Below are 11,779 nucleotides of genomic sequence, written 5' to 3' on the forward strand. Positions count from 1 at the left end.
GAAGACGTTATTACCTGAGCCAAATGGGGCTGAAGGACAAGGGAAAAGAAGCAGACATTGGATCTGGACAGACAGCCGCAGAAACCAGACAAGAGCAGAGGGGCTGGGAGAAGCACAACCAACTGGACTGAACTGGTATGAGGAGAGAGAGTGGGAAGTGAGCAAGTGGACACTGTGAAAAAGGCATTGATGAAAGAGGCGAGTGGTCGTAACAGCTGAAGATAATGAGGAAGCAGCAAGTGGATCTGGAAGAGACAGGCAGATTGGATGGACTTTTTTTTTTAAGAGTTCAGCTTTTTGCTGAACTTGTTTACAAAGAGGTCTAGTCAAAAAGACCAAAGCCCATGTCATCATTGGACTTCTCAGATTCTTCTTTCTTTGCTTCCACTTTCTTCTCCTGGGCAGCAGTGCTGGATGAGGTAGAACCTCCTTCTGGTGCAGCGCCCCCTGCTGGAGCAGGGCCACCAGCCCCCACTGCAGTGAGGCTCCCAATGTGGCCCTTGGCCAGGGCCTTTGGAAACAAGTCAGGTCAGAAAGGTTCCACATTTACACCGGCTGTTTGATGAGGGCATTGATCTTATCCTCTGTCAGCATCACCTCATCATCGTGCAGACCGAGGGCCAAGTACACACAGGGAAGCTCAGAGACTGATGGTGCGGGTGAGTGCTGGGCAGGCGGCTGCTGGAAGTGACGGCCTCACCCCAAGGGGGCCTTAGCCTTCTCAGAAGGTCTGAGCACCTTAGCAGCAGCGAGGAAAGAAAGTGAATATGTTGACCTTGACAAGATGCCTAGAGGAAAACATTTGAAGAGATCTGGGGTTATGTTATGGGAACCGAGAAGGAAGCAATCAATCAAGTCAGGTGTTGGGAGGCTGCCTATGGTGTGACGAAACCAGGTTTCCTGGATGACCTATTATAAGAACCCCTTTAGATAAAAAAGAGGGAAATTTGTGAAATTGGGAGAACAAAACCAATTCAGATGTCTTAAATGGGGCTACGTTAGACTGTAACTCTGGTATTTCTGTAATTTGTTAGACTGTAAACAGTTTTGTTATACATGATTTTTCTAACAAAAGCAAAGTAGTAATTCATATGGCCAATAAACATATGAGAAGATGTTCAACACCACTAATCATTAGGGAATGTATATCAAACCACAATGAGATACCACCTCACATCCATTGGGATGGCTACTACCAAAAAAACAGAAAATAGTAAGTGTTGGCGAGGATGTGGAGAAATTGGAACAATGTGCATTGCTGGTGGGGATGTAAAATGGTGCAGCCACTATGGAAAACAGTATGGCAGTTCCTCAAAAAACTAAACATCGCATCATAGAATATGATCCAGCCATTCCACTTCTGAGTATATACCCAAAAGAATTGGAAGCAGAGACTTGAATGGATATTTGTACACCAATGTTTATAGCAGCATCATTCACAATAGCCAAGAGGTGGAAACAACCCAAATGTCCATTGATGGATGAATTGATAAAGAAAATGTGGCATATACATACACTGAAGTATTATTTAACCTTAAAAGTAGGAAATTCTGATACATGCTACCACATTGATGAATCTTGAAAATATTATGCTAAGTGACATAAGCCAAACACAAAAGGACAACTATTGTATGATTCTACTAGTGTCAAGTATCTACAGTAGTCAAACTCACAGAGACAGAAGGTAGAGTGGAGATTGCCAGGAGCTGGGGGGATTTACTATTTAATGGACACAGAGTTTTAGTTTGGAAGGATGAAAAAGTCTGGAGATGGATAGTGACGATGGTTGTACAACAATGTGAATGTACTTCATGCCACTGAACTGCACACTTAAAGTGGTTAAAACCGTAAATTTTGTGTTATGTATATTTTACCACACACACACGTGCACACACACACATGTACCAGGCTGCATAACTTATGCTGGCTGAAAGTGCATTGTGTTGACAGCTCAAAATAGAGAGGATGAAGGGCCTGACTGGCCCAAAGTCAAGGCCACTGTCCCGGGGACACTTGAAGAGGAGAATCTGCAGCAAGTTCATGAGAAGCTGCAAGACAGACGGGGACCCTGGGCATTTTGGTTTCAAACCCAGACAGGTAACAGGCCACCTTATCATGGCTCCTGCCCTTCTCACTATAGTCGGCTATCCTGTTGCCGGGAAAGGACACTGGCCTGTGGCTGCTGTCTCCTCGGAGGCCTCTCAGGGGGACACTGCCCATCCACACGCTGGCCTGTGTCTGATGACTATGACTTCACTCTCTGAACTCAGAGCACTGAACAAGCAGTGAATCTCCTCACTAGCTGCTCTGTAATGGTCCGTGTCTACTTGGAGTAAACCTTCCTTGCTGGTGCCCAGAGGTTAGACGGGCCTCTCCAACACTGAGGTGGATGCGGGAGAACCGGGCTGTGGGGGACAGGGATGTGGAGAGGCGACTTGTGTTTCAGAAAGAAGACTGTAAAGGGCATGAAATTATTCATTGACCCAACAAATATTTATTGAAGGCCTGCTACACACTGAGCACTGTTTCAGGCACCAACAAGATTGCTCCTCTTAGGGAGCCTGAGTCTAATGGAGACACACAGGCTACAAGTTAGTGAAAAAACAAATGAATAACATGTCAGGTGGTGATAAGTGCTATTCAGACAAATAAAGCACAGTAAAGAGATAGAAGCTGTTAAGAAGGTATTATTTTATGTATTAAATTAATATTGCATAAAATATTATATTAATATTGCACAAAATAAATAGTATGGATTAAATAAATGCATAACTGGTATAGTTTTATATAGTGATAAGTACTTTCTTAGTCCGTTTGGGCCACTATGACAAAATATCATAGACCGGGTGGCTTATAAACAACAGAAATTTATTTCTCACAGTTCTGAAGGCTGGAAGTCCACCATCATGGCACTAGCATGGTCAGGGGCTGGTGAAGGCCCTCTTCTGGATTGTAGACTGCTGACTTGTCCCCACATGGTGGAAGGGGCGAGGGAGCCCTCTGGAGTCTCTTTTATAAGGACACTAATCCCATTCATGAGGGCTCCATCCTCATGACCTAAGCCCCTCCCAAAGGCCCCACCTCCTAATACCATCACCTTGGGCATTAGGATTTCAACATATGAATTTGGGGGGCGGACTCAAACATTCAGATGATAGCAAGTGCCATGAAGGCTTTAGAGCAGGGTAGGGGGATAGAGAGTGCCCCTGGGGGAGGGATGTCTGTGTAGGTAAGGTGGACAGGAAGGACAAAGGGGTGACATTTGAGCAGAGACTTAAGTGATATGGAGATCTATGCAGGCAGCAGGAATACCAAGTGTCAAGGCCGTGAGAGAGGACAGGTAACAGCGTGTCCAGGAAAAGCAAGATTGCCGTGGAGGCTGGGCAGAGGTTGGGAGAGTGGGGAGGAGGGGGGATGGGGTGGGACAGGCAGGGGCGTGAACAGCAGGCTGGCTTTATTCTAGAGTGATGGGAGTTTGAAGTGGAGGATACACATGATCTGGTTTATGTGTGGAAAGGTGCATTCTATCTGCTCTGTGCAGGTTCATCGTAGGGAGGCAAGAACAAATGTAGGGAGGCACTTACAGTAATCTGGCAGGAGAAGGTAAGGAGTCGATCAGAGATATTAATGGTGAAAGTGATGGGAATTGGTCAAATTTAGGCATGGAACAACTATAAGAAAAAATATATAAAAATACAGTTAGTTAACATTTACTGAGCCATGCCATGTGCCTGTTGCTATCCTAAACCCTTTCCATGCATGATCTCCTTTAACTCTCACAATGGTTTTGTAAAGAAGGAATCCTTCTCCTCAGCTCGTGTTTGGGAAACGGAAGCTTATGAAGGTTAAGTCCTGTGGCCAAGGTTGCACCGTTTGTAACTAGCGCAGTTGTCATTGGAGCCCAGGTTGTCGTGACTCCAGACCCTGCGACCTTGGTTTCTGTACTGCACTGAAGTACCCCTGACTGGTCAGTGCAGAATGGGGGCGGGGCAGAGCCGCATTCGGCAGAGCAGAACAGGGGTCGGTGGGAAGCCAGAGGAGGAGGGAGACGGGGGTGCAGGCAGATGGCTTGTGTCTGTCCCTTCTGACCCACAGACTGGGGTCTGCATACTGTGGAAGATGGAGGTGTGGACAGAAGCCCATGGCCAGTTCTCCTGAAGGGCTCTGTGGGGTCAGGGTGCTCAGCGCCTTGCTTGGGTCCCCAGGTATCCAGAATGGAGGAGAGGGACACTGCCCCCACTTTTACTTCAAGCAAAGTGCCATGAGGGCTCTGGGGCAGGGGTTGCTTGGTGGGATGATTCTTGTGTGTCTGAATTTCTAGAAACACTTGCCCAGGGCCAATTGACAGGGTTCTGAACTTCTGAATAAGCTCTAGCCAGTGAAACTTGAATTGTTACTGTTACTGTGACCTCACAAGCCAGAATACAAAATTATTCTCAGATCATGTGGCTGGTGTTGGATCGATGATGGTGGTTTGAGACGTCTAAAACCGCAAGGTCAAATCCACGCACAGGTGTGCCTGGAAAAACTGCAAAGTCTTTCCCAGACCCCGCTCCATTCGGTAGCCTCAGAACAGCAATGAAGGCAGGAGGATGACCTTCAGGTTGAGAGCCCCCATCAACAGCTGGAAACACCAGCAAGAGGGTGTCATCAGCGTTCACCCCTCAACAGTTGAAACTGGGAGCGGCTAGGATTGTCCAGTGAAAACAAGATGTCTCTTCTCTCCAAGCACATATACTGACAGAAATTTTAGAAGAGTGGAAAAGTAATCACAGATAGGCAGCCTACTAATTCAAACAGTTGGAAAGACCATTTGAAAATTGGAAGCTCCGTTTCCTGAAACCTGGGAATCAGGCTGTGACTTGTGTCAGCAACTCCCCTGCTGGCTTGAGATGCAGGTCAGGACAACTCGCCAAGGGGGCCCCAGGGGCAAGACCTCAGGTAGAATGAGCCCTTTCGCCTCCTTTCTCCCCCTGTACCCCTTCTCGTGTCCCCCCACCATGTCCCCTCCACTGGTATTAGTGTCCTGATGCTGTCACCAGGACCAACCACTGGGTCAGAACCTCTAATCTCACGTCACCTTGTAGTGCCTCAGTTTCCAAATTACCCCTCCCAGATGTCCCCTTCATCTCGCTGCATGGAAAAATCCAATTGATAAGGGACCATTGATCTCAGCTGGTTGTTAACAGAAAAGTATCCAGGGAAACTAATTTAAACTTCAGCATGGACACCTGTCTGCACGAAGGTGTTAGACGTCATAGGGATGTTCTGCTTTTGAAAAGCGTAGCTCAGTAACTCACAGGGGTGAATATTATGGAGAAATTTTAAAGGAGGCTTTTTCCCCAGCTCTCAGGTTTTTTGTATTCACTCAGCAAACATTTTAAAAGTTCCTTCCCTGTGTCAGAAGCTGCAGTAGGTGCTGGGGTTATAAATATTATCCCTTTAAAGAAAATCACTGTCAACATAGGGGATAGAAAAGTAGACAATGGTGGTGCATTTTGATTCCAGCTCCAATAATGGCATGACTGTGATGCTTGAGGCTGTAATAATGGCATAATTGTGAACCTTTATCTGGACTTTCATTACAGGAGATATTAAATGTCCTTGCCTTTTGAGTCAATTAAACTCAGAGTTTTCAGTTACCCTCAAAAGCTCCCCCACTAGCATGTAACCTGCAAGAGAGCAGAGATCATTGGACTTGTCCACGCTGTGTATCCCCAGTGTCCAGAACCAAACCAGGCAGGTTGAGGGCATTCAGTGAAACTATGTAGAATGAATGAATAAATGAATAAGTGAATAAGTTTGAACAAAGTTCCTAACATGGTGGTATGGAAAGGTGCTAGCGTTCCGTGGGCAGTGAGGACTTTCCACGGTCCATCCATATGTGCACCAGTTCCGGCCAGTCTCCTCTGCTCTAGCAAAAATCCCCCCTCTCCTACGGCATCACAGTTTTGCTCTCTGTTAGATTATACTCATCAACACGCCCTTCCTCTCCAGCTGGTGTTCCATTTCTTTGCTACCCTGTGCAGCTGACCTCCTCAAAAGTGTTGTCTATACTCACTTTCTCCAATTTCTCTTTCTCCCCACTCTCAAATTTACTTTAATCAGCTCTCACTCCAGTCTCTCCCCCAAACCTGTTCTTGTCAAGTCCACCTGCACCCTCCATGTTGCTAAATCAGTGATCGGCCCTTGGCCTCATGTTGCTTACACTGCGGCACCACTGGACCAGGATAACCTCTCCTCCTCCTTGACACGGCCTCTCCACCTGGCTTCCGCTCTGTCCTCGTCTCTACCTGCTTCATTGGACACTCCTTTTAGCCTCCTCTGCTGCTTCCTTCCTTTCTCCTCTGAGTCCTTAAGGCCGACCTGTCCAAGGATCAATCAGTCCTCTTCTCTCTTTCTATATGCACCTCCTCGGAGACCTCATCTAGTCCCATGATTTAAAATACTACTTACATGCTTACAACTCCCAAATTCATATCTCTACCCGGTCCTCTCTTCTGAACTCCAAACTCATCAATCCAGCTGACACTCAGCATCACCAGTGGCTTGTCTAACAGACACTTCAACCCAGCATGGATACATGAAATCGTGATATGTCCCCACAAACCTGCTCCACCTTCCAATTGCTCACTCCAAAACCTTCCAGTCCTCCTTTGTCTCTCTCTTTTTCTCACATCCCACGTCAAATCCATCAGGAAATCTTGTTGACTCTGTGTCTGAAACATACCCAGAATCAGACCACTTCTTATCACCTACACTGAGTGCTACCACCCTGGTCAGAGCCACTGTCTTTTCTCACCTAAGTAATGGCAATAGCCCCTTAAGATAACACTCTGGTCTCAATAGAGCCGCTGAAGACGTCTTGAAATATAAGTCAGACTCTGTGGCTCCTCTAATCAGAATCCTGCAATGACTCCCTATTGAGATGAAACCAAATGGCCTGAAAGAACTTCCAGGATCTGCACTCCTTCCCCAGCCTGTTCCCGCCCTATCCTCCCCGCTGTTCATCACCCCTCTCACTCCAGCTATGCTTGTCTCCTTCCTATTCCTGTTCCTGCCCCAGGGCCTTTGCTCTAACTCAGGGGTCAGTACACTTTTTCTGCAAAGGGCCAGATAGTAAATATTTTAGGCTTTGAAGGCCTCTGTCACAGCTACTCGACTCTGCCACTGCAGCGCGAAAGCAGCCATAGACAGTACATAATGAAGGAGGGTGGTTGTGTTCCAATACAACTTTATTTTTGGACAGTGAAATTTGAATTTCATGGAGCTTTTATGTGTCATGAAATACTACTTTTCTTTTGATTTTTTTCAACTCTTTAAAAACATAAGAAACATTCTTAGCTGGTGGGCCATCTAAAAACAAGTGGCAGGTTGGGTTCGGCCCCCGGGCCACAGTTTTCAAAGAATGGTCTTCCTATGGAAATCTGCTTGACCAGTCCTTTGTCTCTTTAGTCTTTGGTTGAATGTCACCTGCTCGAGGAGGCCTGTCCAGACCCCCCCATTTAACCCTGCCCTTCCCTCTCTCATCGCCCTCAACATTCTCCATCCTCTTTACCCTCTCTACTTTTTCCCTTTTGTACACACCTATCAACCTCTAACATGTTATATAATTTACTTATTATTGTGTTTATTTTGTATTGCTGTCCCACCCTGCACAAGGGTGGAGCTGTTTGTCTATTTTGCTCATAGCTGAATTCCAAGTGCAGAGATCAGCTCCTGGTACAGGATGGGCACTCAATACTAGTTGTCGATTATTTATTATGAGTGGCCATTTATTAGTGAATGTTTCCATATATGGTGATTTTTGCCTCTCTCTATCTCAGATAATGAATACTAGGAAAACAAGGATGCCCTGAATCTACCAGAGGCATCAGGGAAGGCTTCAGAGAAGAGGTGACATCTAAAGGAGTGGGGGAGGAATTCATGGGATGGAGAAGGGCTGAGGGCAGGGGAGTCCAGGCAGAAGAAACTGTGTGTTTCTTGGATGCAGGGAAGAGTACGAGGCATGACGGCTGGCATTAGTTCAGTGTGGGCCGGAGGACAGTGATGTGGGAGAGGCTGGGAGAGTCAGCAGTCATTGGGGGTGGCAGTGCTATGGATGAACATAGGTGCCATTCACAGATTTCTGGGGACTCAGGAGATAGCCTTCTTCAACTCTGAGTGAGTCCAGACTTACTTCTGTGGTACCACGCCCAAGGACTTTTCAGAAGAGTAATCCAGCATTGTTCCTCAATACTTTTCTCAAAACTGCTCCACCGTAAGTAAGCGAGCAGCATGAGTCCCGGGGTATCTGACTAGATGCTCTGGATAGCAGTTTCCTGGAGGCCTCTCAGGATGGCAGATCACACCATGCACTCTTCAGCCCCAAACCCCTGTGTGGATAACAATATGGCGAGATTCAGATGGGCAGAACCCCACTCCAAGCAACATCAGTGCCTTCCTGACCCCTGGAGGCCTCCAAAATTCTGCTTCCCTACACTGCCTGGGCGGACAGCTAAGATCCACAGAGCACAGAGAAGCTTTTACATTTCTCACTGCCCATTGTACGCATGGCCTTGTGGGGCTTGAGTATTATGTATGTAAGATGCTCAGGTCTGCGGGGAGAAGGCACAGGCAGGTAGAGCTCCTGCACAAAGCAGGGTATGATAATACAGTACCTTCGAGGAGGGGAGCTAGTCCACTTCTGGGTAGAGAGACCAGGGAAGACTTCATGGAGGCGGTGGCATTTTGTGTTAGTCTTAGTCAAAAATAGGAGGACATGGGGAAGAAAACGCCACAACAGGAGTGTGTGGACGTTTGTGTGCAGACAGCATAGAGATTAGCACTGATGCAAGCAATCTACTAATTGCATAAATAACAATTGTTTCTCAGGCAGCCAAAACCCCAGCCGTAGCAGATGTTGTCAGATGTATCCATTTTGCCCTATACTCTTTAAATAATCTTTTCATAAAGTACCATCTGAAGTAAAGACCTAATCCATCCTCCCTTAGTAGGAGGGGAATTAGCTTTCTGATGGTATAAAATAATCCTTTTAGGTGACATGAAACCAACTCCCAGCCTAAATCCCTTCTTTTTCCTCCCCCACAGGTGCCATCATTGCTGTTAAGAACCACGTTTAAGACATAAGCAGGGAGACTGGAGGGGTTATTTTGAGCCTCAGATAGTATTAAGTTGGAATCTGAATCTCCTAACATGACAGCCGGGCTTCAGACTGGCTGCGCTGAGGGCCCTGCTGCTCCTTGTTGGGGGTAGCCTCTACTTCCTGAGTGAGGAGCTGGGGGTCCCGGCCCACCCCCCGGAGGCTTGGCCCTGATGGGTGCCTGGGACTGTGAGAGGTTAGGTGGAAGAGTGTCTCAAGACAGCCCGGGGGGAAGAGAGCACTGGAATTAAGCATTCTAGAGGTGATGGGAGTGGGAAATAACCTACTTACTAACGCTCTCCTTTGACGGGAAGACAGTCCAGCTGGGTAAGGATGGTGCAGAGTTTGCAAAACAGAGACCCTGAGTTCAAGGTCTAACTTTGCAGCTTACTAATCGTGTGGTTTGGGAACATCACTTAATTCCCCTCTTCCCATCTGTAAAATGGGAGCAGCATTAGTAAAGCCCTTTCTTGTAGTATGCACATGGGAGAAAGCTATATAAGCAGTAAAGGAGAGTTTAAGAGCCACACCTAAGGTCCAAGGACTAGTGAGGTCTGGAACTAAAATGAGTACATAGGGCTCCTGAAATTCTGGGATCCTCTTCCTATGCTACTAGGTGAGTATCCATTTTGTAGGGTAGCTTTATTAGGGCAGAATGGAGACTGAGAGTTGATCCCACTATCATTTGCATTCTTTTTCCCTGGTCATATCATGCAAATGAATGCTCTAGCTTGTAATATAATTAGTCCATCTATTAGTATAAGTATACTCCTTATACTTAATACTGTCTATTCCCTGGAACAAGATTTATTGAGCACATACTGTGTCTATCAGGCACTGTGTGAAGTACTGGGGACTCAAACAAGAAAGGTTACCTGTTGAGCCCTTAGGAATGCACAGACTTTTTGGGGAGACAAACCTGTCCCCAAAAAGCATACAATGCCATGTGATGGCTTATAATAGAGGTTTGCATAACGTGCTAAAGGATGAAAAAGGATGGAGCTCATAATTAGAACTATTTTCATTTTTGCAGGAGGAGGGGAAGGAGGAGCTGGGAGAGCTAGACAGAGGAGTGCTGGTAACTCAGATGGCTGAGGAGGAGCAGAGAAAGCTCACAGTAGGTGGATGCGAGCTGATGGGAGTGTGTGTGTCCAGGGGGGCAAGGGGTTGCAGGGGAAGGGCAGCCCAGGGAGAGGGACCCGTGTTGGAGCCACTACCCTGCTTCCTCGGGGCTGGATGGGGTGACGGGTCCGACAGCGAGCTGTAGGAGAGACCCTGGACACTTGGCAGGTGCCAGAATGCAGAGGTATCTCATGGCCTCTAAGGAGTTAAGCTTTATCCTGTAGCTCCTTTGAAATCCTTCTAAACAGGGGAGTGACATTATCAGATTTTAGAAAGATAATTCTGGTGGCAGTGTGCAGCACAGATGGGAGGGGAGAAAACTGGAAACAGGGAACCCTGTTCTGCAAAGATTGTGATAATCCAGGCAAAGGATGATGAGGGCCTGAGTGAGGGCAGGTGCGTGGGAAGGAGGACGAAGTGGATTAGAGAGAGATTTAAAAAAAAGGATCAGTGTGGTGACTGATTGGAAGTGGGGGAAGTGAGCAAGAGGGAGGATGGAAAAGTCCTCTGAGGTTTCTGGTTAGGGGTGAATGATGATGTTGTTAATCAGGGAACAGAGGAGGCGGGGGAAGTTGGGATGAGGGAAGAGAGGACAGAATTATGAATTCTGTGTTGGATCTGTGGAGTTTGAGGATTTCCAGGAAGAGGTGTCCTGAAAATGGGTTTAAAGCTTAGGAGAGATTCATTTATTCATGACACAAATACTGAGTGTCTCCTGTGTGTCAGGTGACCTTCTAGTGTCTGGAGATACAGAAGTGACTCTGATGGACAAGGTCTCTATGTTCACAGAGCGTTCATTCCAAGGAGGGAAAACAAATAATAAATTATACAAAATAAAACAGGATAATGTGATAGGGAGGACTGGGGGCTATGTTAGATAGGGGTTCAGGAAAGGCATTTCTTAAGAAGGTAGCTTTTGAACCAAGATCTGAATAATGAAGAGGAGCCAGCCACGTGAAAGCCTCAGGGAAAAGCAATTCAGGCAGAGGGAACAGCATACGCAAAGGCTTTGAGGTCAGAACAAGCTTGGCATGTCCAGAGAAGAGAAAGAAGGCCAGGGTGTTTGGAATGTAGTGGGCAAGTGGATGGAAAGCAGGACATGAGATCAGAAAAGTGGTCGGGATCAGATCACATTGTAGAATGTATCACTCAGATTGGGGCAAACTGCATGGTAACAAATGACCCTCAAATCTCAGTAGCATACGGTAAAGAAGTTCACTTATCACTCACGCTCCATGTCCATTGTGGATTGGTTGCACATCTTCACACCAGGACCCAGGTAAATGGGACAGCTCCTATCTGGGACAGTGCTGGTTTCCTAGCAGAGGAAAAAGAGAAAGTGGAGGACCATGTGATGGCTTAAAGCTTCTGCATAGAAGTAGATGTGCCATTGTCATTGGCCAAAGCAGATCACAGGGCCAAATGTGATGTCATTGGGAGTGGGACGTACAGTCCTCCCATAGAGAGGAGCAGCAGATGTTGAGATCAACAATATAATCTACCACCTAGGCTGTG

At 46.8% G+C, this 11,779-nt stretch overlaps 1 pseudogene; it reads right to left on the reverse strand.

Moving 5' to 3' along the window:
* Nucleotides 1-322: 322 nt before the first annotated feature.
* On the reverse strand, nucleotides 323-11,507 carry LOC101399657 (large ribosomal subunit protein P1 pseudogene; annotated as a pseudogene).
* Between the last annotated feature and the right edge of the window lie 272 nt (nucleotides 11,508-11,779).

The sequence above is a fragment of the Ceratotherium simum genome, chromosome 1 (genome assembly GCF_057802395.1).
Source record: "Ceratotherium simum simum isolate JZ-2026a chromosome 1, ASM5780239v1, whole genome shotgun sequence".
Lineage (NCBI taxonomy): Eukaryota > Metazoa > Chordata > Mammalia > Perissodactyla > Rhinocerotidae > Ceratotherium > Ceratotherium simum.